General features: G+C 42.2%; 1 long non-coding RNA gene across 2 annotated transcripts; it reads right to left on the reverse strand.

Annotated features, from left to right (window-relative positions):
• Nucleotides 1-1,765: 1,765 nt before the first annotated feature.
• On the reverse strand, nt 1,766-23,925 carry LOC138638046 (uncharacterized). 2 transcript variants are annotated; one of them, XR_011312439.1, is made up of 3 exons: nt 23,899-23,925; nt 21,783-23,532; nt 1,766-1,905 (listed from the first exon to the last, which is right to left on the reverse strand). It is a non-coding gene; the product is annotated as an uncharacterized lncRNA (long non-coding RNA). The 2 variants fall into 2 exon arrangements; XR_011312438.1 differs by lacking the exon at nt 23,899-23,925 and having other exon boundaries at nt 21,783-23,882.
• Between the last annotated feature and the right edge of the window lie 464 nt (nt 23,926-24,389).

Here is a 24,389-nt window from a genome sequence, read left to right on the forward strand (position 1 = left end):
TCATGTGACCGCTCACGTGACCGCGACGTCATCGAAGGTCCTGCACACACAGACCATCTATAGGAACGGACGCCGCTGAGGAGATCGGCTGTCTGTGGGTGAGTATAACCTTTTTTTTATTTTTTTTTTAAATATTTTTAAACATTCTATCTTTTACTATTGATGCTGCATAGGCAGCATCAATAGTAAAAAGTTGGTCACACTTGTCAAACACTATGTTTGACAAGTGTGACCAACCTGTCAGTCAGTTTTCTAAGCGATGCTACAAATCGCTTGAAAAACTTTAGCATTCTGCAAGCTAATTTCGCTTGCAAAATGCTAAAAAAAAACGCAAAAAAAACGCCAAAAAAAAAACGGATTTCTTGCAGAAAATTTCCGGTTTTCTTCAGGAAATTTCTGCAAGAAATCCTGACGTGTGCACATACCCTTACACCCTTACGGCCTATTCTTGTTTTTCATGGATAGAATGTGTAGATATCTTTTTCATGTTTGTTTTAGAGGAAAGCTTGATAAGTTTTTTCTGTTTTTTTTTTTTTTGCTGAATAGAAAAACTGAAACATTGACACACTGACCAACCAATGAAAATGATCACTCAGAGTGATGAAATTCATTCCGTTTTTTTTCTCTTTGGAGAGATAAATGGACTTCTTAATGAAGCCTTATCCATACCGCCGTATCCAATTAGCCATCCACAAATAAACAGATCCAATTTGGTGTGCAATTTGTTTAAAACTAGCTGTTATATACATTAATAGCGGAGTCTGATCTACAAAAAAAAAAAATAGGACATGCACTGGTTTTTCTTGGATATATAACATGGGTTTGTGAAATAAATCAATATGTAAATAGCGCCATTGAGTTGTACTGTATAAAAGGGAAATAGTACTCCACAGCAGCCACTAAACCGTTTGCAGTGCTATGATGTTCTGACTTTGTTCACTGTTTACATTCGGCCATCGCCAGAGATGATAAAACTGATGAGTCGAGTGTTGAAGCCCCCACTGATTTTATACTGGTGACCGATTCTAGGATGGGTTATTAATATAAAAGTAGCAGACAACCCTTTAAAGGAATTGTTCAGTCCAAATCTAGATAAGTCTGCAGTCACTGTGTGGTTGCAGACTTATGAATCCACCCAGCGTGCACACTGTGCGCTGCGAGGATTCTCCGGTTTCAGACCCGGGACTGGAGTGTATGTATGCGCTATACATACCCCTGGCCAGTAGGGGCAGCATTGCTTGCATACACTTGAATAGAGCAAGGCCGCGCCCTTTAGTTGGCCACACCCACTATCCGGCCATGTCACTTTGCGTAGGGTAGCCTCACTCAATACAAGTGTATGGAGTGAGTCCACGCCAACTGGCCGGGAGTATGTATAACTCATGCATACCCTCAGGTCCTGGGTCCGAAACTGGCGAATTCCCGCAGTGCACAGTGCGTGACTGCGGATTTATCAATTTGAACTGGACAACCCCTTTAAGGACCGGTATGCACGGATAGGGGAGGGCTTAAAGCGAAAATTACTTACCAAATACACAGCACCATATAGCAAGTAGATAGAATAACTTAAACTGTGCAATGCATTATATAATGTATATTTATGAATTGCAGCCCACAAATTAGCATAAAACAATGTGCCAATATTACTAAATCTCCCCCAATATTGTAGAAATAGATAACTTGTCTTTAGTTTGATATCAGGGACTTGGACTTTTTGTTTGCTCTGTTGTGTGTGTAGAAGATTGATGTTGTGATTTGTTATCCAAATTTACTGTAGCTTTTTATTGAAATATGGCAAAACTACTATAGATAATATAGGATTCATTAGATTAGAGAATGACCTAGGATATGGTATTCCTTCTGGAGTTTCGTCCACACCCTCAGGAAATGCAAAGGTGACAATCACTGTAAAAAAAAAAAAGAAAAAACATATCAACATTGATATTTGTATTGAAAACCTTTTAAATAGAGCCACTGAACTCTGATTACTGTGGAGGACTTTTTTCCCTAATATGGGACAGAGCCTCTGTCTCATTGGTTTTTTGCCTTCCTCTGGATCAACATGTGAGGTTGAACCCAATGGACTTGTGTTTTCTTTGGACCTTAACCCCTTAGTCACAGCCAATTTTGTGCTTAATGACCAAGCCAATTTTTACAATTCTGACCACTGTCAACGCACCCCTAATGCTAATCCCAACCATAACCCTAACCACAAACCTAACCCTAATCCCAACCCTAACCATAACCCTAACCATAACCCTAACCACAAACCGAACCCTAATCCCAACCCTAACCGTAACCCTAACCCTACCTTTAGCTCAACTAACTTTAGCCCAACTCAATTTAGCCCAACTCTAACTCTAATGGAAAAATGGAAATATATTTTTTTATTTTATTATTTTTCCCTAACTAAGGGGGTGATAGAGTGGTTTTATTAACAATTTTTTGTATTTGGTCACTTTGATAGGGTCTATCACAGTAATAAAAATTAACCAATTGTTGCCGGGTGCCGACCGGCGGATCTCGGCAGGCGTACTGCGTATGCACCTGCCATTTTCTCCCAGAAAACCCAGAGGACTTCATGGTGGGATGCCTGTACACCAGAGGTACCGGGAAGGTGACTGGGGGACCCTAGTTTAAGTATCCTTAACTGCTGCCGCAAAAATGCGTATCGGCAATCGATATGGGGTTAAAACTACAAAACATACTATCATACAGTCATGGCCGAAAGTGTTGGCACCTTTGGAAGAAAATGAAGTATTTCTCTCAGAAAATTATTGCAATTAGACATGTTTTGTTATACACATGTTTATTTTCTTTGTGTGTATTGGAACAACACAGAAAAACAGAGAAAAAAGGGAAATTGAATATAATTTCAAACAAAACACCAAAAATTGCTGCCACTTTTCCAAAATTATGGGTAAACAACTTTTGTTTCAAGCATGTGACGGCTGTTTAAATTCACTTGTGGCAAGTGACAGATGTGGGCAATATGAAAATCATGCCTGAAACAGGATAGAAATTGAGAAGTTGACTCAGTCTTTGCATTTCGTGTATGTATGTGCCACACTAAGCATGAAGAGCAGAAAGAGGCGAAGAGAACTGTCTGGGGACTTGAGAACCAAAATTGTTCAAAAATATTAACAATCTCAAGGTTTCAAATCCATTTCCAGAGATCTTGATGCATAATCAAGAAGTTTACAACCCATGGCACTGTAGCTAATCTCCCTGGACGTGGACGGCAGAGAAAAATTGATGAAAGGTTGCAACACAGGATAGTCTGCATGGTGGGTAATCAGCCCCAATCAAGTTCAAAAGAAATTCATCCTGTCCTGCAGGCTCAGGGTGCATCAGAGTCAGCGCAAACTATTCACTTAAAACTGAATGAAATGAAATGCTATGGCAGGTGACCCAAGAGGACCCCACTGCTGGTCGAGGGTAATTGCAGGAGGTAATACGGACAAGGACCCCAAAAAAGGTGGTATGCTAGCTTAAGGCCTCAACTAAAGGGTTAATATATATTTTGTAGAGGTGGAGGCACCACAGAAGAAAACAGTTGGGCTCCAAAAATCATGTCACTTGATTAATACCTAACAGAGTTCACAGTCCATGTCATGCAGTGTAAAAAAAAACACCTAAAAACATCTGCGCTTGAAGAGCTGATATAGCAGAAAAGGTACCGTAGTTCTTTAAAAAAGAAATAAACTGAATTTTAAAGTGTAACTCTCATTTTTATGAAGCTTTTTATATATTAGAGGCTGTGCATTGTGTTGCTGATCAGTTGGGGTTCTAGTCCTGAGACCCACAGCAAAAACACTGAAGTCTGCAGCTCCTGTATGTGTTTTTACACAAAGTGGTTTGGGGGCTGAATAGTAAGTCTATGGGTCCGTACAGTAAGACAGCTGTGTAGGGGCCCTTACGGTTACTGTTGAGTCCATACACTGGAGGAGCTGCATAATTCAGAGCGGTGTTTTACTGATCGGTGGGGGTGTCACGACCCGCTCCACCATTGATCAGGGGGGCTCCATAGTAAGTCTATGGGTCCGTACAGTCACTCAGACTGAGCTGTGTAGGGGCCCTTACGGTTACTGTTGAGCTCATACACTGGAGGAGCTGCATAATTCAGAGCGGTGTTTTACTGATCGGTGGGGGTGTCACGACCCGGTCCACCATTGATCAGGGGGGCTCCATAGTAAGTCTATGGGTCTGTACAGTCACTCAGACTGAGCTGTGTAGGGGCCCTTAGGCTTACTGTTGAGCCCATACACTGGAGGAGCTGCATAATTCAGAGCGATGTTTTACTGATCGGTGGGGGTGTCACGACCCGGTCCACCATTGATCAGGGGGGCTCAATAGTAAGTCTATGGGTCTGTACAGTCACTCAGACTGAGCTGTGTAGGGGCCCTTACGGTTACTGTTGAGCCCATACACTGGAGGAGCTGCATAATTCAGAGCGGTGTTTTACTGATCCGTGGGGGTGTCAGGATCCGGTCCCCCATTGATCAGTAACACAATGCATCAACTGCAATATAGAAAAAACATTTATAAAATAACCGTTACACTTTATGGATAGATCCAGACATTGAAGAAACTTCAGAATATTTTTTTCTTCACATTTCATGTTATTTTTCTTCCAAAATCGACTGCATTTCTGCAACACAATGGATATGCTGAAGATTTTAAATCTGCAACATGCTCAGATTTGTTCTTCCAGGTATGTATTCTGTTGTGAATTGTCACAGTTTTATGGTGGATCCATTGTGAAAATCCATGACAATCCTGATATGTCTGAATCTGGCTTTAGTGTACAGGACATTTCTTTAACTAAAGTTTTTCTTGGGTTTTCTGTATTACTTTTTTTCCCAGTTTTCCTGTTTAGGTAGTGTAAGAAACTCCTGTTGTGCATCAAGGCTGGCAAAATCAACTTTGTAACATTGCCTAAGGAATTGCTAATGAGAAAAATGGTAACATCAGCCCCATTTTCTTTTCTTCATTTCCTCCATACCTGTGTTTTGTTTTTCCACTATAACCAGGTTGCTGTTCATCACCACTCGTTCTTCATGAGTGACCTGTGGATTATATATCCTTCTACAGAAGATGTGCTTAGAAGCTGTTGGCTATGTATAGCACCAGCACAGGACTGATCTAGGCGTTCTCTTGTTCCAGCCTACCTTCTTTAATAGACAGACACGTTCTCTATGGAGCATCTGTCACAGTTTTCCGAGTTATATTACAATATATTCTCAAAGGAGTATTCCATTACACATTGCCACTTAGATTAGGTTCTAAAGTAATCTGGCCCTACAGATGACAGTACACATGTGGCCATGCAAATAAAGTATCCAGACATTGCACAGTGCCCACAGGCTTCTATAGGGCAGACATTTTTTCTTACATTGTTTTACAGTACTAAAGTGAAGGCTGATCAGCTTCCCATAACAGCAGCAAAATACAATAGATGAGCAAAAAAAGGGGAGAAGCCAGCGCAGCCTAAGGTTAAGACGCAATACATAAAGTGCAAATGCACCTATTAATTTCTAACTGTATTATCAAAATGAGACATTTAGCAAACAATTGATCAATTCTTTGAGCCACCCCGCCTCTTCACGGCAATCTCATATTGGGGCAGTCCTACACTACGTTTTTTATATTCGCTGTGCCATAAAGGCCTCCTAAATGAACTAAATGCAATCAAAGAATTGATCAATTGTTTGCTAAATGTCTCATTTTGAAAATACAGTTAGAAATTAATATGTGCATTTGCACTTTATGTATTGCGTCTTAACCTTAGGCTGCGCTGGCTTCTCCCCTTTTTTTGCTCTGTTATTGGTAAGTGGCTGACCACCACTGTTGCCGTGCGCCGCGCCTGGTTATGTGCGCCATTCTTTCTGTGTCTCAGTGATTGATAGGCTGCTGTTCACACACAGCAGCCCTGCCCTGCCTCAGGCTTTGTTTAATTATGCACCTGTGCCTCAGCCTGTTTCACTCTTCATCTGTGGCTCTAGATGGGCAGTGTGGAGGTTGGATCCGAAATGTCTGTCTGGACCTGGTCAACCTTTATCCTCGCTTGCCTACTCTGGCGCCATGGGGGTGACTCAGTATATGCTCCAGGTACAGCATGTTTTTAATGTGGTCTTGCATTTAGTTCATTTAGGAGGCCTTTATGGCACAGCGAATATAAAAAACGTAGTGTAGGACTGCCCCAATATGAGATTGCCGTGAAGAGGCGGGGTGGCTCAAAGAATTGATCAATTGTTTGCTAAATGTCTCATTTTGAAAATACAGTTAGAAAGAACCTGAAGACCCACCTCTTCAGACAAGCCTACAACCTGCAGTTACCACCGATCGACCAAACCGCTGCATGACCATCTCTACCCTCACCTACTGTATTCTCACCCATCCCTTGTAGATTGTGAGCCTTCGCGGGCAGGGTCCTCATTCCTCCTGTACCAGTTATGACTTGTATTGTTTAAGATTATTGTACTTGTTTTCATTATGTATACCCCTCCTCACATGTAAAGCGCCATGGAACAAATGGCGCTATAACAATAAATAATAATAATAATAATAAATTAATATGTGCATTTGCACTTTATGTATTGCGTCTTAACCTTAGGCTGCGCTGGCTTCTCCCCTTTTTTTGCTAAAATATTATAAATGTATACTCTTTTGCAATGCATGTCATGCATAAATATAGTTTTATACATTGTATTTCATTTTTACACTATACCTTTATTGGACAAATATCCTACTAAAACTTGTTTTTAAGTAGCTGTTTTCCTACCGTTGCTTTGTGAATGAGTCTGTAACGGGTTTGCCTGTCTCTGAAGGAGTCTGGACTTTGACTCATTGGATTTGCTGAAGCCTAACAGTGTGAACGATCGGACAAGAGAGAGTTTGACCCCAAGCAGACCCATCTGAGATTTTTTAAGTGCATGCATCCTTTTTTTTTCTATTTTAGGCGTTGTGCATGACACAAAAACTATTTTTCTCTGAACAACTACTATAAGGTTTTGGGTATTTCCCATTGTCTTCCTGTTTCAAGTGTTTCCTCTTTTCATTTTCAAGGGGTCAGAGGTGAAAATAAGAGTTGTTTTTTTAATTACCTCTATTTCTTATGGAAAGAAGTGGCAATTTATTGGTCACTTCATTGAAAAACAATGTATTCAGTTTTTCTAATCTAAAAAAAGCTGTGTACAAACTATAGATTGCATTCACTTGCAGAGCTAATATAGAGAATATAGACTATATGTTTAATAAGAGTAATGTGCATGTTACCTGCACACTTTAAATGTACCAACAAAGGAAAAGAAAGCAGTTGTATTAACCACCCAGAAGCCAACAACGCCTGCTATAAGCTTGTAAGAAGCTTAGGCCATATTCAGACAGCCTCAGTAAAGCACCATACGGAAGCTCTTTAATTTGCTAAGGACAAGATCTGATCTCATCAGAACAAATCAGAGAAACCCTTTAGAAAGGTTTCCCTGCTTTGTTCTGTGGAGATTCAGTTGAGTTTTTACAATTTCAGTCCTTGAGGAACTTAAATAATTTATGATCTGAGAATATCATCTTTTTTTTTAAAAAAAAGGTGGTCTGTCATCACAAAATGACTGTTCAAACCAACAGATGTTCAGGGCACCCTTGGTGTGGCCAGGAAGTTCGGTGCACTTTCCCACCTACCGTATATACTCAAGTATAAGCCGACCCTAGTATAAGCCGACCCCCCCTAATTGTGCAAAAAAAAACTGGGAAAACTTATTGACTCGAGTATAAGCCTAGGGTGGAAAATGCAGCAGCTACCGGTAAATGTCAAAAATAAAAATAGATATCAATAAAAGTAAAATTAATTGAGACATCAGTAGGTTAAGGGTTTTTGAATATCCTTATTGAATCAGGAGCTCCATATAATGCTCCATGCAGTTCTTTATGGCCCCATAAGATGCTCCATATACAAATATGCCCCATATAATGCTCCATGCAGTTCTTTATGGCCCCATAGATGTCCCATGTAATGTTCCATGAAGTTCTTTATGGCCCCAAAGATGCCCCATATAATGCTCCATGCAGTTCATTATGGCCCCATAGATGCCCCATATAATGCTCCATGGAGTTCTTTATGGCCACATAGATGCCCCATATAATGCTCCATGCAGTTCTTTATGGCCCCAGAGATGCCCAATATAATGCCCCATTCAGTTATGGCCCCTGTAGGGGTTGTACTCGCTCAGGTGCGGTGGATGACACTCCGGAGACACGTTCCATTAAAAGTTCACAGGTTTATTGCTCCATAAACCACATAACAGGAACAACAGGTAAACAGTCTTACATCAGACAGTTGAATCCTCAATGTCCATAGTAGAGCTCCGCTCTCTCAGGTCTGTGGGCGCACAGACTGTGCTATGTCCAGCACGTAGGCTCTCCAGCCTAAATATGGTCTCTGTGTGCTGTTCAGGACGTCTGTCCCCACGTGGAACCGTCCAACCCACAGGCCACTCTGCAGTGTCGAGCCAGGACACATGGAAGTCTGTCCACCCTGACAGACTCCCAAAACACTCACACCATGTGCTACACACCTCCATTATGTAGCCTGAAACCACACCCATTGGTGAGGTAACGTCACATGATTAGACATGTGGTTATGACATCCCCACAGCCAGACCCTCCCATCTCTCATAGCTACCCGTAACCCGGACCCAAATATACTAAACAATTCTTTATTGCTTTATGTGTATTAAAGAAAACACTCCGGGTTACATCACAGCGACAAGCCTTCTCTGTGATACATACCTCCCGTCGAATATACAACCTTTAGCCATGCTACACCCCATAGATGCCCCATATAATGCTCCATGCAGTTCTTTATGGCCCCATAGATGCCCCATATAACATTGTGCCACATGTAATGCTGCTGCTGATGCTGCTGCACTAAAAAAAAAAAAAATTACATACTCACCTCTCGCCGCTGCTCCTCAGCGTCCTGTCTCTCCACAGTAACTGTTCAGGCAGAGGGCGGCGCACACACTAATACGTCATCACGCCCTCTGACCTGAACAGTCACTGCAGAGGAGCGTCGGTGGAACGAGGGAAGGTAAATATGAAATACTCACCTGCTCCCAGCGCTTCTGACATGGTCCCTGCATGTCCCATGGTCTCCGGGCGCGGCAGCTTTTTCCTGTACCGCTCATTACAGTAATGAATATGCGGCTCGATCCCTATGGGAGTGGAGTCCATATTCATTACTTTAATGAGCGGTACCATGTGACCGCTGAACAGAGGAAGAAGCTGCCGCACCCGGAGACCATGGGACATGCAGGGACCACGTCAGGAGTGCTGGGAGCAGGTGAGAATTTGACAGTCGTCGCTCCCCCTCACCCGCCGACCATGACTTGAGTATAAGCCGAGAGGGGCACTTTCAGCCCATTTTTTGGGGCTGAAAATCTCGGCTTATACTCGAGTATATACGGTACTTGTTTTCTATCTCCACCTCTCTAGATGCAGAATAAGTAGGTGGCAAGGGGCACTGAACCGTTTAGCCATGCCGAAGACGGACTGACTGACTGTGCTTGGTTTGAACAGTCATTTAAGGGCTTGTTTCCACTTGCGAGATATACGTCTGAGTCTCGCATGTGGAAACGAAGCTCTGGTGCCGGCACTCCGGAGCGGAGCGTGCGGCTGCATGTGTTCCTATGCGGCCGCACGCTCCGCTCTGGAGTGCCGGCGCCAGAGCTTCGTTTCCACATGTGAGACACGGACGTGTTTCTCGCAAATGGAAACAAGCCCTAATGCTGACAGACTCCACTTAAAACATATGGCCCTACTGTGGTGAAAAAAATAGACAAGTACGGTATATATTATTTCCTATCTATTCCCAGACACTTATCTGTCAAACTGGATATTTGCCTCACTAGTCTCCTTTTCTTCTGCCATTCGACTGTAGACATTGGTTGAAAACGTTAAGTGCCAACCATGCCAGTAGAGGAGAGGAGACGGCTGGGGAGACAGGAGTAGGATGGACGAGCAGTGATAAGCAAATACATGTCGTTTTTTATTTTTCTACCAAACTGGGGCCATTATGTAAGCTTAAAGGGAATCTGTCGCCTAATATGAGAGTGGAGCGCCCACCAGGGTCTAGGGGTACTCGGTACCAGGTCCAGTCGTCATTAAAGGGGTGGTCACGGTGGCAGCGATCCGGTCCGTGGTCCTGGGAGTCTAAATTAAAGGGAAGGTCTTTAAAGGGGTTATTATAAATAAGAGTGTTCGTGACACCATCTGTGGTATTCGGACAGGGGTGACCGGCGTTGCTTAAAGGGGTCCTCTGGGGAGTGATGGCTCTGCAGCAAGGATGGTACGGCTTCCCACAGGTGAAGCTGGGTCCCCAGTGCTCCCGGTGTATTCGGCAAAGATAGTGTGGTGCCAGAAATAAGGACACAAGGTTGCAGTCTCTTTACCTCTTTTACTGGTGGTTTACGATTACAGTCCAGGGTACCAGCAACAGGTGAAGGTGGAGTCCAGGAAGCCTGGAAATGAGTTCCTTTGCCAGGTCAGATTGGGAGCCTTCCTCTACTCGCTGTATAATTGTACCTTGCTGCCTATGGCTTCTTTCAAGGTCCTCTCTCACTCTCTCTCCTGAGACAGTACCTGCATGGTAGGCAATGGAAGCCGTTTTATAGGGGTCTCTATTCACGGTGACTCCGGGCTCTATGCTGCTGTACCTCAGGGTGTAGGTGTGGGTGAATTACTTTCAATCTCCTGCCCTCCAGTTTCTGCTGTGTGGCATACAGTCCCACACAGCCTCGGACTCCCAGTGTCCGGTTCCTGCGCTTCAGCGTGGAGGGAGCCCAGTCACAGCTCCCCTCCAGCTCCTCACTTATCCTCTGCTCCTTCCTCCTTCTCTGTCTGCTACAGACTGAACTCACTAACTCCTCCTCCAAGCCAGAATATATACAGTACAGACCAAAAGTTTGGACACACCTTCTCATTTAAAGTTTTTTCTGTATTTTCATGACTATGAAAATTGTGCATTCACACTGAAGGCATCAAAACTATGAATTAACACATGTGGAATTATATACTTAACATTGAGTGTGAAACAACTGAAATTGTGTCTTATGCTCTAGGTTCTTCAAAGTAGCCACCTTTTGCTTTGATGACTGCTTTGCACACTCCTGGCATTCTCTTGATGAGCTTCAAGAGGTAGTCACCGGGAATGGCCTTCCAACAATCTTGAAGGAGTTCCCAGAGATGCTTAGCACTTGTTGACCCTTTTGCCTTCACTCTGTGGTCCAGCTCACCCCAAACCATCTTGATTGGGTTCAAGTCTGGTGCCTGTGGAGGCCAGATCATCTGGCGTAGCACCCCATCGCTCTCCTTCTTGGTCAAATAGCCCTTACACAGCCTGGAGGTGTGTTTGGGGTCATTGTCCTGTTGTAAAATAAATGATGGTCCAACTAAACGCAAACCGGATGTAATAGCATGCCACTGCAAGATGCTGTGGTAGCCATGCTGGTTCAGTGTGCCTTCAATTTTGAATAAATCTTTAACAGTGTCACCAGCAAAGCACCCCCACACCATCACACCTCCTCCTCCATGCTTCACGGTGGGAACCAGGCATGCAGAGTCCATCTGTTCACCTTTACTGCGTCGCACAAAAACACTGTGGTTGGAACCAAAGATCTCAAATTTGGACTCATCAGACCAAAGCACAGATTTCCACTGGTCTAAGGTCCATTCCTTGTGTTCTTTAGCCCAAACAAGTCTCTTCTGCTTGTTGCCTGTCCTTAGCAGTGGTTTCCTTGCAGCTATTTTATCATGAAGGCCTGCTGCACAAAGTCTCCTCTTAACAGTTGTTGTAGAGATGTGTCTGCTGCTAGAACTCTGTGTGGCATTGACCTGGTCTCTAATCTGAGCTGCTGTTAACCTGCGATTTCTGAGGCTGGTGACTCGGATAAACTTATCCTCAGAAGCAGAGGTGACTCTTGGTCTTCCTTTCCTGGGGCAGTCCTCATGTGAGCCAGTATCTTTGTAGCGCTTGATGGTTTTTGCCACTGCACTTGGGGACACTTTCAAAGTTTTCCCAATTTTTCGGACTGACTGACCTTCATTTCTTAAAGTAATGATGGCCACTCGTTTTTCTTTACTTAGCTGCTTTTTTCTTGCCATACTACAAATTCTAACAGTCTATTAAGTAGGACTATCAGCTGTGTATCCACCAGACTTCTGCACAACACAACTGATGGCCCCAACCCCATTTATTAGGCAAGAAATCCCACTTATTAAACCTGACAGGGCACACCTGTGAAGTGAAAACCGTTCCCAATGACAACCTCTTGAAGCTCATCAAGAGATTGCCAAGAGTGTGCAAAGCAGTCATCAAAGCAAAAGGTGGCTACTTTGAAGAACCTAGAACATAAGACACAATTTGAGTTGTTTCACACTTTTTTGTTAAGTATATAATTCTACATGTGTTAATTCATAGTTTTGATGTCTTTAGTGTGAATGTACAATTTTCATAGTCATGAAAATACAGAAAAATCTTTAAATGAGAAGGTGTGTCCAAACTTTCGGTCAGTACTGTATGTCTAGGGAAGCTCCCCTGAAAGCGGGTCCAGAGCTTCCCCTTCTGGCCTGGAGTCAGAAAGTGTTGCATGTACAGATTACATGTCAAAGGGATCCTCCTCATCTCCAGGCTTGGCATCACCCTCCCAAAGAGGAAGGCAATACCATTCTGGTACCTGAACTCCTGGGGTGCCACAAGAGCAGCATAACGTAGTGGTAGAGACCCTGTTTCCAGTGATGTGTCCCTTACTGAGCTACTTAGTGTAGTTTTGATAAAATCTCTTTTTTTTATAGCTGGAGATTATCACTAAGGGACTAGTAAACCTGCTACCAGGTAGTCTGCCATATTCATGAGCTCTGTATAAACCCACCTCCACCATTGATTGGCAGCTTTCTGTGCCCACTGTACATGAACAGAAAGCTGACAATCAGTGGTGTGGGTTTGGCTATACAGAGCTCAGCATTTAGATAACTGGTAGATTAGCAACAGATTTAACAGTGATTTTATCAAAATGACATCAAGCAGCCCAATAAGTGATAAATCGTTGCAATCGGGTTCTCAGCCCCTACAAAATGCTGCTCTGAGATGGGGTAGCAAAAAATGGTGACAGATTACATTTAAAGAAAGTAAGGAAAAATCCCTTTAATACTGCAGAAGATATATCTAAGATATATTTAGTAATTGCCACCGGTATTTAATCTAGGGGAGAGGCGAATAAACATGTTCTGTTGAAGTTGCTGATGGTGTAACTATACTTTCAGCTGTTGTGTGTTTACATGATGGATACTATTTCTGGTGGTTACATGACTTGTATCCTGCATTTTTCAGTTTTTCTCTCTGCAGGTTATAGTGATTAGAAGTGGCAATATCTTCATACTATTTCTTTCTACTTGTGTCCCCCTAGTTGTTTCCCCCACCTCCCTATAGACTTGTGTAGGCAGCAGGTGTTATCTGAGGACAATTCTGAGCATTTCTTGATTGAATGGTCAGTAGATAAGTGACAAATGATAAAGGGAATCTTTCTTTAATAAGGTCTGGTACAAAATCTTCACTTTTACTGTTATTTGGGGGGAAAAAACAACAATAGCTAAGTTACACTACATTAATGAAAAATTTAAGTAGGTGCCCAAAGCTACCCATCAGGTTTTAGTAATCATTTTTTTAAAAGTGCTTTTGAGAAATTCAAGCCATAATCAGATTAACTTCTATGGTCACTACTATATATTCCCTCCATTGTATGAAACTGTGCACTGTCTGTGTAGTAAAATATTCTCTATGGACTGTATATGCCCGAATATCAAAAAGTCATATATCGTCCAAAGTGGTTGGGAGGGAGAGGTCATGTACAGACTGCAGCATGGCGCCGATGATTATATTCTGTGGTGCGCTCAGTTCAGTGGGAGGGGATTCCTCATGAACAAAAATGTTATGAATGGAAATAAGTAGTAGAATATGTGATTACACTTTGACTAAAAGTAAAATTAATGATACCCCACAAATCCCGAGAAGAGAACTCCATGATTGTATCATAAACATGGCCACACATTCTGTTGACCTCTGGCAGACTATATTCACATGCAGCAGATTTGTTGCAGAAATTTTATGATGGAAGTTCAGTTTCATACCTCCGAATGAGAAGCGCATGAATTCCTGCTAGTCCCAATCGGGTGAAGGGACAGTCTACATAAGAATTTTTTTTACAAATCTTGTAAATCTACCCTTCGCCGTGGGTGCCCAGCTGGCTGTCTCTTAATCTCCCGCAGAGTATAATAGACCCTGCATGTTTGGCCTCCTTTCTACAGTGGATATGGGGCAGGGGACATAAAATGTATTAGAGGGGCTTATACCGCAGTAGGTTTACCACTAAGGGTCTGTTCACATCAGATATCCTAAACATATGTATATATAAACTAAACATATTAATACAGCTCTGGCAAAAATTAAGAGACTATCACATCAAAACCCTGTCATGTGTAGCCCAATCTCCTGACCTGAACCCCACTGAAAACCTCTGGAATGTAGTCAAGAGGATGATGGATAGTCACAAGCCATCAAACAAAGAAGAACTGCTTCCATTTTTCCGCAAGACGCAGTGTGAAAGACTGGTGGAAAGCATGCCAAGACGTATGAAAGCTGTGAATAAAAATCATGGTTATTCCACAAAATATTGATTTCAGAACTTATCCTGAGTTAACACATTAGTATTGTTGTTTCTAAATGATTATGAATTTGTTTTCTTTGCATTATTTGAGGTCTGAAAGCACAGTTGTTGTTTTTTTAATTTTGACCATTTTTATTTTTCAGGAAAAAAACAACAAAAAGAACAATTTACATCTAACCCAATAATATACCTATAATGAGAAAAATCTGACAAACTGACATTTTGCAGTGGTCTCTTAATTTTTGCCAGAGCTGAATATATACTGTAGCCATAGATGTCTGCTTAAAGTGTTCTAGCATAATCGGGAAGTCAACACATGGATTGTACAACCTATCATGTGAAGACTCTGTTGTCGACTTCCTCCATTGTGTCACTGTGTTCTGAAACCTATACTATCTGACACCTGGCCATTTATACTGACGAGGTCCTTTATACAGACACGTAATAGAGCATGGAGCCTTACGGTGAATATTTAGTGCCAGTTCTGCACTGAATATCTGCAACAACGTACAATACAATGTACATGGATAAATATTTAAAATCACATTTATAAGTAGTGGAGAAAAAGTGTGTGGAATTAGCAGGATGCGGCACTTTCAAATGTGCAGCATGGCAGCAACCCTTTCCAATATCTGCCATTCATGTATGATGCACGAAGCAAGGAGCTCCCCAAGATGTCATACATATAAAGCATTGTGATGGAGCTGAGCCGACTCAATCAGCTGTCAGATGTATATTGTCGCTATCACTGACACCCTGCTGCAACAATCAATCAATGCAAACACTGATCGTGGCCTTTCGACAAACGATGCCGTTATCAAAAGCAACCATGGTATCCAGATGTTACCTCATCACCCTCATCCCCACATGATCTGATCGTAGGTCGCTTTTACAATCTGAGACCAACCAGTGGACTGCCAGCTACAATGGCCTGTTAGGCCCCGCCATAAGCAGTGGTGCTTCTTGTCTTTAGAAGGAGGGAGCACCATTGCTGATATAAGCCTAAACAGTAGTGTTTCTCCACACATATGGCTTTGCGGTACTTGGGAGAAATTATTTTCTTAAAGGGTGTAGTTTAAAAAATGGGGCCACTTTTGCTCTGCACATGCAACAATCTATTCCGGCCTCTCTTGCACTCTAAAAACTACATGACATCCCTTCCCTTTTGAGCCCTGTAGTTTCCGACCATACATGAGGAAATTGCAATATAAATTGAGGTGTCCTATTGCCCCTTATCAAACTATGGCTGATTGCAGACTTGTGTACAGGAGTGCCGCGGTGGCAGCCTACTTCCTCCCTGAAACCACGCCTACGCTCCCTTGTGTCCTGCGATGCCCTGCATACCTATCTTTATCATTGTAGATTGTGAGCCTTCGCGGGCAGGGTCCTCACTTCTCCTGTACCAGTTATGACTTGTATTGTTTAAGATTATTGTACTTGTTTTTATTATGTATACCCCTCCTCACATGTAAAGCGCCATGGAATAAATGGCGCTATAACAATAAATAAACGCAGGGACGTACGCTGTTTGCGGATGCCTCTGCATGCGCCGTTTGGACGCTGCGCTAACTGCAACAAAATGCAACATGTGTTCAGCACAGCATCCAAATGGCGCATGTGGAGGCATCCGCAAACGGCATACGTCCCTGCGTACCTAATGATAAAGATGGGCACCGCAGGACACAAGGAGGCGTAGGCGGAGTATAGGCATGGTTTCACTGAGGAAGAAGGGAGGAAGTACGCTGCCATCCGCAGCCCTCCCATACACGAGTCGGAAACCAGCCTAAAAAATGTGGGGCTACAGCAACGTTTTAGTGGTGAAAAATTTATTTTTCACTGGCCAATATTATAAAATTCTGTGAAGCACCCTTGGGTTCAAAATCCTCCGAACCCCCCTAGATGAATTTGCTGAGAAGTGCAGTTTCTATAGTTTAAAAAATTACATCACTTTTGAGGATTTTCTTCTGTTCTGGCAACTTGAGCAAATGTGACATGGCGTCCACAAATATTCCAGCCAAATTCAGGCTTCAAAAATGAAAATGGCACTACTATCCCCACCCTTCCAAGCTCTGGTTTGTACCTAACCAATAGCTTGTGACCACATATAGGTTATTTCCACTTGAAAATATAGGCTAAAGCAATATTTTAGAAGAAAAAAATATAATTTGTCATTGTTACTTTAATTTTTTAGAGCACCTGAAGAGTTAACAAATAGTTTGAGGGGTGCAGTTTTAAAATTGGGTTTTGGGGTTTTCTGGTCTATAAGCTCCTAAAGGTCAATTTAAATGGAGATACACATGACTTCTTTTAAACTTGTGAGAACCCGACGAGTTTTTCAAGCAGAAGACGCTTTAGGAAACTCTGACGTTTATTTCCTGAAGTGTCTTTTGTGTTATTTTTGTCTTTTCCTGAGCAATTTGTCCCCACAATTTTGGCTGCCGGCATTTTTTTTTGCAGTGGTTTCCCTTGGTTTTTGTGGCATCTTTTTTAATGTAGTTTTCCAGGTGGTTTTTTTCCCGCTGCATTGAATAATGAGTAAACTGCTGTGTTTTTGTTGCTTTTTTTTGGAAAGACAATGGCTGACTGCTCTCAATTTTGAGCCTTCCCAATGACTTGTATTGTAAAGTGCAATGCATCTTCGGGTCAGAAAACAGCAGAATGGATAGGTAAATTTTGTAACCACTTGACATTTTTAAAAACCAAAAGTGTTTAAACGATGTTCAGAAGCCCGAACATATATACACCAAGCTGTTTTTACATAGAAATGCATTTTATAAGTTCATTGTTTTGAGCGTTTTCTGCCCGGAAAAGGCGTGTGCACATACCCAAAAAGTGAAGTGATCCCTAAAAAACAGATTGTTAAAATTTCTATTAAATGAAATATGCAAATTGCCTCTTCTGAGAAAAAGAGGACTTAAACTCTATAGCGCCACCTGTTGGAAGTAGAAAGTTACCCCTTAAACCCCAGTCCAGAGCCTCTCACCTAGCCAAATCAGTCCTCATGCTTCGCACTGACGAGAGCCAACAGCCCGAAACACCGTGTCTGCGAATTGAGATATTGATTTGGCTTTTATCCTAAGTCATATTGCACGACTCATTAAAGAGTTGATTGTGACTTGTAGGATCGCTACTTCCAACAGGTGGCGCTATAGAGTTTAAGTCCTGTTTTTCTCAGAAGAGGCAATTTGCATATTATATTTCCCAGAGGAGCATTGCACGGCGAATAAGCCTCCTTACCCTGACAAGCCAGCTGGTATGTCACTCTCCATAAGGAGAAATGTTACCCCTTAGACCCTATTAAGTAATGAAAAATTGTGGCTAAACTTTTAAGCCTTGTAGCATCCTAAATAAATGAAAGGAAATTTCAAAATGGCAATATAAAGTAGACACATGGGAAATATTATTTATTACCCACAGTATTTTGTGAGGTGTGACTCTGCTTTAAAAGTTTTTTCAAAGTGATCTCAACATAATAGAACTCGTGTAAAATAACAAAATCAGATAAAACTCACCTTCCCCAGGTCCAGCTCTCCACCACTTGTTCTGTCTTAGGCCTGTTTCACACATCAGTGTCTCCGGTACGTGAGGTGACAGTTTCCTCACGTACCGGAGACACTGACTCACGTAGACACATAAAAATCAATGCATCTGTGCAGATGTCATCTTCTCCTGTATGCGGTCACGTGGGGCCGCTCATTTACAGTAATGAATATGCGGCTCCACCTCCCATAACACTATTATTCATATCTTCTCTGCAGCAAACGCTGCTGCAGGGAAGATATGAATCGCGGCTTCAGCACCAGATGCTGGTACGTGTGGTACCCAGCACGGTGCGTGTGGTACCCAGTGGGCACACGGGCGGCACACGTGTGCCACACTGATGTGCCACAGAAACGTAGGGGCACACGGACACGGATAATTCCGGTACCGATTTCTTCCGGTACTGGAATTATCTGGACGTGTGAAACCGGCCTTAGTGTTTTGACTGCAGCGGTAACGTCATATCTGCTGCGGTAACATCATATCTGCTGCGGTAACATCATATCTGCTGCGCACAACACTGCTGCAGTCAATCACTAAGCTTGGCAATTATCTGCAGTGGTGACATGAGATAAATTAGGCCGGCGTCACACTGGCGTATTGCATCCGATGCAAGAGCATCGGATGCGATATGCTAATGACACTCGGCTCCTGCTCGCAGTGTCGTGCGTCTGTGCTCCGATTCTCTCGCACAGGGAGGATCGGAGCACAGCTACGGAGGAGGCGGAGAAATGAATTTCTCCCTCTCCTCCATTGCTGGGGTCCTCTTATAGCGCACATCACTCGGATGTTATCCGAGTGGTGTGCGCTGTCTCACTCGCACCCATAGGCTTATATGGGTGCGAGTGAGACGAGATTTTTCATCGGTCCGAGACAATCGCAGCATGCTGCGATTGTCTTGGACCGAGGAAAACGGCCGACAAAAAGTCGGCTGGTGGGAGCTGCTCCATAGCCTAACATTGGTCCGAGTGCAATGCGATTTTTTATCGCATTGCACTCGGCCGTTTAAAACGCCAGTTTTACGCCGGCCTTACTGAGACATAAGAAGTGGCTGACAGCTGGCCCTGGACTTGGATAGGGTGAGCACTATTTGATTTTGACATTTTACATTAGTCCTAGGTTTTGGGGATCACTTTTTGTGGAAAAAACCTTTAACTGCATACAAATTACAAGTTACAAAATTGCACCATTTTTGTAATTTTTTGGAGAATTTCAGACACTTTCATAAAAACAAATTTTATCGACCCAAATTTACCACTAACATAAAGTGCAATGTGCCAAACATAAAAAACCTTTCAGAATCACTGGGATTGGAAGAAGCATTAGAAATTATTACCACATAAAGTGATACTGGTTAGATGTTGAAAATTGAATTTTTTCAGGAAGGTCAAAACTGGCTTTGGCAGTAAGGGTTAATGTGGATTTCACTCTTCGCAATACAGATTTCACGCTGATTTAAGCTTCATTCAGACGTGGGTAAAACACGGTTCGTGTATGGACTGAGATGTATGGATTGGCCGTAGGTCTCCTGACCTGAGCTTGAGAACCTCAGTCATGTGTGAGGCTGTACAGTCTGAACGAGGCTTTATTGTGGATTGTGGGAAAGTCTGCCATGTGATGAGGTCTCGCTGTATTCTGTATGCCTGTTGTGTAAACAGTGCCTGCAGATATTTGACAGGACAAACATTTGTGCCGGATCATTGCCTCATGACAAGCAAACTCATTTAATGACATATTTTATGCAGTCCTCAAAATAATCCTTTGTGTAAATGGTCGTTGTGTTGCCAACAATGGAACCATATGTCTGCACATACTAAAAAAAGAGAAGCAATTTATTTGCAATATCATCGATGGATACTTGTTAAGGGCTGATTGTCTGCAACAATCCACTTTCGTGATGCATTTGCCCCTGCGCCATTGTTGATGAATCCGCTATACTGTGCATTACAATGGGTGATATAAATCTGTGTTATATAAAGGATGGATAACAAAAAGATAGATAACAGTATGGCGCCTCCTGCTGGTGCTGACCTGTACTTACTGTGTTTTTTTTTTCCTTCCTGGCTTTTTAGAACAGAAAATGATCTTGTATACATTGCTTGGTGCTACAAATCCACTGTAAACTCATTCAACTATATCCTTAACAAAACAGTACTTGCTGATGCATGACAGTCTGCACAGAGCAACATATAAAATGATGACTTGGCACAATGAATGGATTTGGTAGTTCTGTGTTGCTTATTCAGCACCGACTCCTTTCATCAGCTCTATATGTGAAATCCTTTCTAGCATAAGAGGCGTCTGTCATATACATTTGTGTAAAAGAGTAGCAGTCGGTGCGATTCCTGAGCTGAGGTCTTGTGTTATAGAAAGGTTCCTGCAGTGATTCTCAGGACAAGTCACAGCCATAGACCCATTCCATGGAGGAGTCCTCAATAGTTTGTTCTTGGGTCAAAGAAGCTTGGTGTAGGGCAGCTAAAGTAAGCAAGCAATTGTTTCTTGCTTTGCCTGTCTCCATGGCAGACATCTCTGTGCAGGCTGAAATAAATTTGCTAATCGTACTATTAAGCTAAACGCACAAAAACTTCTACTACTAATTTCGCAGCAAATCTGCTTCAAAATTTGCATGTGTACAAAACAGATTCTGCCTTTTATTTCATCCATGTACATTGAAGTTAGTGAAACCTACCGAAAGAACTGACCCACTGCAGATGTTGCCCAGCACAGGTCAATTTAGGTGTGCAAAATTTCGGTAAAACTTTTTGGTACTAAAAAAAACAGCTCTTATTTGCAGAATTGCAAGTTTCACAGACATAGACAAGAATGTAATTTACTCGTTCATAAACAAAAAACTATGATATAAATGAAAACATGAAAAAGAACTAGGAAGAAAGAAAGCACGATAGGGTCTTCTCAAATGACAAAGGGGTGTCAAGGAAAAGGGAAGATACACTCACCTTGCGGAGTTGTTTAATAGCAACACATAAACGGCATGTAACAGCTGCTGCATGGATACGGGTCGAAACGGACGACCACAAATACAAGGGAAAGGAACGGACGTATCACCTATAGGTTTGTCCTGATGAAGAGGCCCTGCGTGACCTCAAAACGCATTGACTTTTTAAACCGTTCAAATAAATGTTTTGATTTTAAGGATTACTCCATCTCAGCAGCGCATAAGGGATACCTCCATTCATTTCCTATGAATGAGAACAGACACTACAGCCACACAACATAGATCCCGACATCTCTACATTTTTTATTCTGGGGAAATGTAATTTATTGATAAATAATCTAACACAAGTCCATTAAAAGTGAATGTGGGAAAGCAGTTCATAGCGCACTTTTCATTGCTTCGTATTACATGGAGAATAGGCAGGTAATGTTATGTTGAATGTCCATGTGAAGGAAATGTTGTGTTCCTTAGCAATATCACGGCAAAATTATTTGTGTAGACCTCGGTCTTCAAGCTTTTTTTTTTTTTTTTAACAAGACTGGAAATGAAGGTTTTGAGATCTAACTTACCTGGAAGCTACATCAATATATTGCAGCAAGCAGCCACCTTGTGGGAGAGGGGTTCGCTCCATGCCAGCTGCTTATTCCCATGCATGTTAACATGGACACTTACAGTTCAGTGCACAAATGGTCTTCTAGAGGTTTGCTTCTCATGGGAATAACAGCCCATGCATAACTGAAAGCCAGGCTGCTAGCTCTTCCCTTAGCTGAAAGATTAATGTGTCACTATCAAATTTATTAACCGTCCTAAAAGGAACAAGCTTATTGGAGACAACGTGAGAAAGTTAATAAATGTTCACACCTCCATTAGTGTAATTAGTGCGCGTCACCTGTTTATATGCTATACATTTATTTGCGCCCCTTTGGTGCGCAATGACTCCGGACCATAAAAGTAGAGAACTAAGAATGTGATTGTAGTATTTTCACCCTGCCAATTACCACCAGTGCACTCCCACAGTAAGATCCCCCCCTGCAAATCCCTGCACAGATGGACCCTACAGCCATATTATAGCTTGCAGATGTCACACTTGATGGCGATCCTCCATTACATCACCGCCCTCTTCACTTAGGCTAGTTTTAAGGGTTACACAAGCAGATTGTAGGCAGTCATTACATTAATTTTCTTTCCGCAAATGAATCCTAAAGCTTTACATTGAAAATGCGTGATGTGCTGAAGACGCAGAAACAACATGCACCATGTCAAATTATAGACAAATGTAAATTATAGCAGTCTTTAACACTTTACTGACATTTGTTACATAGTTCATGTCACAGCCTAGCACCACACAAAACGCACCATCACAATGGAAGCCTTCATTGTCCGTGTAAATAGAGCTTTATTGAAGTTGTGGCTATGTGAGATACAGCCTGCACACAATGCACAATGACACCGCATGCATCCAGAGGAGACCTACTGAGAAGAACAGCTATGGACAACCTGATGGACTTTATTTATATTACATGTGTTTAAGTGTCTTGTAGAAATGTCACTTTATGGGGCAGAGCCTGATCTCGTCTCAATGTAGATTGTGAGCCTTCGCGGGCAGGGTCCTCTCTCCTCCTGTACCAGTTATGACTTGTATTGTCTAAGATTATTGTACTTGTTTTTATTATGTATACCCCTCCTCACATGTAAAGCGCCATGGAATAAATGGCGCTATAACAATAAATAATAATAATAATAAGACTTTATTTTCTAGGATGTCAACAAAAACATTTCTACAGTACAGTATGCGAAATCACTAGGATTACTTGGTTATTGCGTCTGTAAATCTGACTTTAATAAGATTATCATTGTCGGCATTTCTTAAAAAAAAATACCGTATATACATACGCAGCCACTGTCCAAATCAAGAGGAAAAACATGCATACCGTGTTACACAAATACCTTACTATGTAGTCCTAAGCCATCTGTCATACAGCAGGGTATGGATGCATCAGTCATTCTGTAAGTCTTTCAGAAACAATTCACATATATACAGTTTCCTTTGCAGCAAACCCCCCTCCCCCTTATGTATTTTTTTCATTCTGATTTTTATTTTCCTTCACTCCTTACCTCTCTTCCTCCTCTCAGCCATTGTTCTTGCCAGCATTGTCCCGCTCATCTCTCTTCTCCCTGCCTTCAGATTCTGCATCGCCTTCTCTTATAACCCAAATCATTTTCGCACCTTCCCTAATTGTGCTGTGAGTTTTCTCTTCTCTCTGGTTATGTAGCCCTGCTCCCCCCTATTTTTGAGGGGAGGGTGTACAGTTGAAAGGTCTGTGAAAAAAATGCATTAAGGAAGAAAAAAAAAATCTATGAGGAACCACAGTATAAACATTACAATTTTGCGATAGCTAGGAATAGGAGGGAGAGCCAGGCATATAGGAAAGGCGAGAACGGGCGCCGCCGCCTACAGTTAAGTTGTAAGGGACTTAAGGCTATATGTTTAGATATGTTCACATCTTTCTAATTATTATACATGGGAACATATTGGTTCATTGCAATGTTAATACTTAGTATAAATCATTGTAACCCAGCATCATTAAAGATATTTTACAATGCTCTTCTCATCATTGCAATAGTAAAGAATGGGTTAACAGTAGCTAAGCCCTCCTTGAAATCCGCTTGTGCTCTAAAACCTACTTTCCGCAGAAGCATCTCTGCTAGGATGAAATAGGGCAACAATGAATGGGGTGGGATCTAGGAATACTCCCCCCTCCTTCCTGCCATCTGCAGGCTACCTGCTGACATCGATGTGTGGGGGAGGGGGAGCGACACAGACAACAGCGCATTGTAATAATGATTTTGACAGAGTATTACTGCAGCTTTGTTCATTGCGTTACTGTATATAGTATGGGAGAGTAATGACACAAAGCTCCTGGGCCCCAATGTAAAATCTGTAACCGATTCCCTCAACTATCATGTATAATACTGGTGTATTCTTATGTGTTATAGGAGGATTTGGGGAGCCCTCAGTCTCGGAGGCCAGGGGTGAATTCGCAGCCTCTATTCCCCAGATAGCCATCAGAAGCTTGATTAAAGTAGAACTCGGCTTCTGTCTTTATTACATTCTGCCACGAATCCCCCTTTATATGACTCAATTAGTATTACCTTACTATACATATATGCTAGCC

Source organism: Ranitomeya imitator, chromosome 5, assembly GCF_032444005.1.
Source record: "Ranitomeya imitator isolate aRanImi1 chromosome 5, aRanImi1.pri, whole genome shotgun sequence".
Taxonomy (NCBI): domain Eukaryota; kingdom Metazoa; phylum Chordata; class Amphibia; order Anura; family Dendrobatidae; genus Ranitomeya; species Ranitomeya imitator.